The sequence below is a fragment of the Mastomys coucha genome, unplaced genomic scaffold (assembly GCF_008632895.1).
Source record: "Mastomys coucha isolate ucsf_1 unplaced genomic scaffold, UCSF_Mcou_1 pScaffold19, whole genome shotgun sequence".
In the NCBI taxonomy this organism is placed as follows: Eukaryota; Metazoa; Chordata; class Mammalia; order Rodentia; family Muridae; genus Mastomys; species Mastomys coucha.
The window spans coordinates 5,896,481-5,902,666 of record NW_022196901.1 but is presented as its reverse complement, the minus strand read 5'-3'; the positions used below and the strand labels follow the sequence as shown (position 1 = coordinate 5,902,666).

The 6,186-nt window shown below is 40.9% G+C and overlaps 1 pseudogene; it reads right to left on the bottom strand.

Moving 5' to 3' along the window:
* Positions 1 to 548: 548 nt before the first annotated feature.
* LOC116097619 overlaps positions 549 to 6,186 on the bottom strand; it is a 7,195-nt pseudogene continuing 1,557 nt past the window's right edge.

Sequence of the window (6,186 nt, the reverse complement as noted above, 5' to 3'; positions counted from 1 at the left end):
GTATCATTTTTAAAATAGGACATATGTCAGTGAAATAATAGTAATTTTTCCAAGTCGAAAAATGTAAAGCCAGAAGAATCAGTCCATTTCAGAGTTTTCTGATCCTTCGTGACTTATGTTCTAGAACGAACATAAAAATAGACAAGAGTCTACCAGGTGGGATCACTAGAGCTGTCGCACAGCTCCTATTGCTAACAACAAGGCAGCAGTTACCAGGACTCTGCAAGCCCATCTCGGAAGGAAACATGAAAAGTTCCTGCCCACATGTCAGTCTCCAATGGTACATCCTTTACCATAAAGATCTTCTATAGAAAATCTTCGCATATAAGAAGGAGGCAATAGGGGGCTGGAGAGATGGCTCAGTGGTTAAGAGCACTGACTGGTCTTCTGAAGGTCCTAGTTCAAATCCCAGCAACCACATGGTGGCTCACAACCATCCGTAACGAGATCTGATGCCCTCTTCTGGAGTGTCTGAAGACAGCTACAGTGTACTTACATATAATAAATAAATCGTTTTTTTAAAAAAGGAGGCAATAAACTCTAACATTTTAGCTTTCATCTGTAATTTTAAGATAGTGTCTTGGCAAGGGAATGGGTCTCAGCCAATAATCCATCTTTCGATGGTGTTCTGGCATCTGTGTGATCTTAGCCATTAGTGCTAGAATTTTTCCCAGGTAGAACACTCCTGGCATCAACTCATAAGGAACATTTTGTTCTTTTCCCAAGGCATAGCTAGAAAATACATTACATATAAGAAAATATCACAAATATGATAGACATATAAAGAAACATCAAACACATAAATGCAATACAGATAAACAAAAGAAAAAGCAGCACACATGAAGGTATAGACATTTTACTTCCCATCTTCAGGCTTGGGTTGCTTTAACTGTGGTCTAGTTTTTCTACTTGAAAAAACTTACTCCAGGCACAGGACAGATGGTTCAAATGTTAAGTGTGTATACTGCTTTTGCAGAAGTCCTAAGTTTGATTCAGAGACATCCGACAAATCTGGCTTCTGTAGACACTTGCACTCATATGCATATACTGCCACAAAGCCACACACAAACATGTAATTAAGAAAAAATCTTTAAAATGAGCTTAATCCATTTATACAGAGGCAACCTTCAGATACCACTCTACTTACCTTCAATACACCCCTTCCTTGCCTCCTCAAGGAAAAAAGATTCTCTAGCCAGATTAATAAGCTAAAAATAGTCAGCCACACTTAAAATATAAAAATTCACTGCACATTTAAAATACATAAGCTGAAAGAAAAAATTCCCTCTTGTCATTCTTGTTTCTTGGGACTGAGTATGAATCAACCTGAACTGTCCAAGGAAAGTAAGGCCCTGCAAGGCCCTAGCTATGAAGGATATGGCTGCCCAGAGGGGTCTCACATTCTGGTATGTAGACTCGGGTTGGAAGCAGCAGGTTTACCAGAACACTTTTACAATAAATAATCATAGATTGGAGTATGTCCAGAGGAAGGTAATTCTCTGAGAAACACTGATCTAGGATACGTAGATCAGATAAATTGCCCTGGCCTATTGGGTCTTCCCTCTCATAGCCCTCCCCCCTCACACCCCTCCTCACCACCACCATCCCACCCCACCCCCAGACTGAAAAATGAACTGCAATGCAAGATGGCAGCCATGCTTCAGGTCAGAAATTGATTCCTTTGGCTGATCAGATCCAAGCATGACTTCCATCTGGACACTGAATCCATCAGTGTTTTTTACCCTTACCCACAGCAACTAGAGGAAGAACCCCCAACTCAATTGTCTGTACCATCCTCAGGCTACAGCACATTAGAAACTTTCTGTGACCTGATGGCCCTAGATTAACAAGGTTTGTGGAAGAGAGAAGGAACTCATGATAGGATCTGCCCCAGGTCCTGCACCGAAGGCTGCTGGCTTCCTAGAACTAATCACAACAAGCACGATCAATAACGCATTAGCCAGGCTTTTGAAATTCTTCAAGGGTCAGCAGGCACACACTGTTGAATTTTCCACCCAAGAAGCCAACTCAGGCTTGATTTTAGTTCAAAAGTTCCAGTAATAAGGAAAATACTTCCTTCTTTTTGAGGAAATTCACTAAGAATTGGCATTTCACATACAATATCACTCATGGTAAGTTAAGAGCTAAACAGGAGTTAAGTGTTCTCCCTAACAATCTACAGTAATCTCGGAAAACCTTTAGGCATTCATTTCAGTTAAGAGCACTGTCTGCTTCCTATCCATTGAAGAGACAAAATGACATTAATATATATATGAGTGCAAAATGTTAGACGGATAAATAAAAAACCAACAGACGTACACTAAGGTATGTGTGCTGAATTTTTAGTTGAAAAAGTCTAATACAGAGAGGCCAACAGTGACAGCCACTAAAAACACTGACAGCCCATATATAGCTGTGTGTATATGAGATCTAACCCTCTCATTGAGTGGCAGTTCATAGTACCAGATATGTTTCAGCCTCCTGGTCCATCCCCAACATAAAATAGTAATGTATCCTATACAAAGCAATCCACGCTCTTACAAACATTTCTTAATACCAACAGCAGACTCAGCCTTTCCAAAGGAAAGGCCAGCCCCTGGCATGGTGGCCACTTTGCTGACTATGACAGAGAGCTAACTATGACGAAGCCACTGCAGGTCCCATGTCTCAGTAAAACTGATGAGAGGTTAACGTTTTCAAACTGTACTGTGGGAACTTAGCTGTTGGTTGAACTCAATGGGAGACTAGCTCCCAGGACTTAGAAGAATGAGAAACTAGCTCCAAGAACATAGAAGAATGGGAGACCAGCTCCCAGAGCTTAGAGATCGGAGCAGCCTGGCAGGAGAAAAGAAAAATGAGGTAATAAACAATTGCCAGGTGGCTAACCTGCTTCTGAACCCTAGCACAAGCCAGCACCAATCAGAGACTACCCCGTACATTCCCCTGCCTTAGTTTCCCCCTTTCCCCTAGCAACTGTGTGGGTATAAAAACCTGTTAAAATTTTTGCTTGGGGCCAGACTCCTCTACCCCTGCGAGGGATATGAGTCTAGCCCCAGCTAGCTGGAATAAAAAAGCCTCTTGCAGATTGCATCAAGTCCATGTCTTGGTGGTGTGTGGGGTCGTCGCTCCCGGGATTTGAGTGTGGGGGTCCCTCCTGGAATCTCACACTGACATTAGCCACTAAAGCTCTGGCTCTCACCATCTCAGCTCAGACGAAATGCATATGATCTAGGTTCTGCAGTTGCATCATAAAGATAAACTTTGTGCCCTTCTGGGATGGCTGGCTTCCTTCCCACCTCCTTGCTCCCTAGTCACACTGCTATACTAGATCGATGTCCATGAGTCATTTCCTAAAGCTACCCCCAAGTCTCCACATTCATGCCAGCAAGAAGTTAGCTGTCAAACCTGGGAAGCCAACCCAATCCACAGTGATAAAATATCATTGACAAGAAGCATTCTATACACCACACTTGGAAGTTGCAGAAGCTACTGAACAGAGCTCACAGGAGACATTTCTAAGGACACAAAGACTGCGTCTCTGAAATTGGCAGTAAGTTCATTACTCCAAGGTCCTTTGCCACTCTGTCTCTTGGGATTTGCTTTTTTCTATGAACTGATGACATTTGGATGTTATTTACTCTGTCTCTTTGCAAATGCAAGCACATTTCCTGCTTCTTAATCATTGTGTGTGATTGTGCTGTGAGGTTGGAACCTCTATTTAATTTTATATGTCACTTAAACTTGGGAGCACAAGGAGGCTTCATAGGAAGACATGAATAGAGATCTTGGCTTTTGAGAGAATGAGAGGTTTTATGAGTGTACTCCTGGTTTCTATACCCTTGCTTGAAATGGCCGTTATTCTTTTAAAGATTTTTATTCTCAATGGTTGCCAACCCAAGAGATATAATTTATATAACAATGTGAAATTGGTTTGCACTTTGTACATGTTGAATTCATTGAAGTATATTTTAATATACTCTCTGACAATTTATTTATTTTTTTTTAATTTATTTATTTATTTTGGTTTTTCGAGACAGGGTTTCTCTGTGTAGCCCTGGCTGTCCTGGAACTCACTCTGTAGACCAGGCTGGACTTGAACTCAGGAATCCACCTGCCTCTGCCTCCCAAGTGCTAGGATTAAAGGCGTGCGCCACCACCACCCCACAGCTCTCTGACTATTTAAATATGCTCCTTTGTGAGCTGTGTAAGTACATTATGTTTTTATTGTTTGGGATTATTAAGTTATAAGAGCTCTATATATGTGATAGTCACAACCTCTAAATAGGTTCATTATGTGCTTTATAAATATCTGTTCCAAATCTAAGAGACTCTGCAGACATTGTTCAAAGATTCTTCCATCTTATAGACATTTTATTGTCTATTTTCTCAGAAATGTCTATTTTAAAAAATACCTTACAACATTTACTATTATTATTATTATTATTATTATTGAATCTATCCATGAATTATATCTATATTTTGTCTCACAGATATTTTTCTAGAATCCTTACCACCATATATATATCTTTTAACTAATTAATTTTTTGTGTATGGCATATAGGAATTCAGTTTTATTGCCCCAGAGATGAACATTTGTGCCATGACAAACCATTAAATTAGCCTTTTCCGTATGCTGTGAAGTAAGAGAAATGTACTGTATATTGGATGTTATCAATAACATAATTCAGTCCTCTTGCTAAGGATGCAGTCATGCACACGGAAGTGGGTCAGCAAAGCATTCAGTGATAAACAGTTACTGTGACTCTGTATTCAGCTTGCTTACATGCTGGCTTTGAGGATGCTGGCTGTTTTCTTTGGCTTTGTCTATGTTGATGGGTATTAACAAAGCTCTGCTGTCTAGCCCTTATTTTCTAATTACTGTCATTTCTAAAATATTTCTCCATATAGTCACAAAAGAATAAAGATATCCAGTATTTTATAATATATGTTTGTGTTTGCTTGTTTGTTTTAATATGCTAATTTATGACAACTACTTTTTTGTTTGTTTGCTTGTTTGTTTGAAAATAGTTTATAAACTATTTTGTTTAAATATATGAACAACCAATGGGCTACTGCAATCCAAGTGAACTCTCCACATCTTAGAACCTTGTGAAGTGCAGTAAGGAAGACCATTGTTCTTTGGCAGAGTCCTCCGGCCCCCAGACTGGGACAGAGAGGTATAGATAAATGTTTGGAGGGAGGCCCAGGTGAAATTCCCCACCCCAAGCTGGATCCCCAACGAGAAATAACCATAGGCCCCTGAGAACACCCAAAGACCACCCTTCCAGGTTTCACACAATATCAACTGCAGGAACAATTGTGAGCAGCAAAGTGTAAGTTCTATGCCTTTGACAGCACAGAAAACCCTTCTTTCAGAGGGTATGCAAGTTGCCGGAGATTACAGCGCCCCCCCCCCCAAGTCTGGCCCTCTTGTGATGAGCAATTTACAGGCAAACACGTCTCCCAGTGTTGTAAGCAGACACATACATTGAGCACATTTTGCTGTAATTCCATCTATTTGCAATGCCTGCACAGTGTCTGTCTCTGGCTGTTAACTTACTTATTCTTGACAGAACTCTGCTTTATTGACTGCACTTTTTTAAAAATGCCAAAGGTGGGTGGTGGTGGCACATGCCTTTAATCCCAGCACTTGGGAGGCAGAGGCAGGCGGATTTCTGAGTTCGAGGCCAGCCTGGTCTACAAAGTGAGCTCCAGGACAGCCAGAGCTATACAGAGAAAGCCTGTCTCAAAAAACCAAACCAAAACAACAACAACAAAAAAAAAATTCCAAAAGCCTTTCACACTTGTTAGCTTGACTTGCTACAGTCTCCTTCTTTGGAGAAGATTCCTGTGATAGTAATGGTGTCAGGCGAGGCTGGTGCCAACAGCACAAGTACATTTCTGTGGTGGAAAGGTTTGGCAAATCTTCCACCTCACTGGAGAAGACTTTCTCCTTGGGGTGGGCACTGGGTCCCTTTTGGGGAGTCTTGGTGGGGTATCCACTGAAGACCGGGGCTTTTCTGGGATTTCTCGGCTCTTCAATTCACTTGTACAGTTTCTGATGTGGAACCACAGGGTTCCTCTTTAATGGGAGAGTGCTTAGGAGTTTGTTTGTTTGGTTTTTTTTTAGATATTTTCTTTATTTACATGTAAATTTCTCCATTCCCAGTTTCCCCTCCAAAAAAC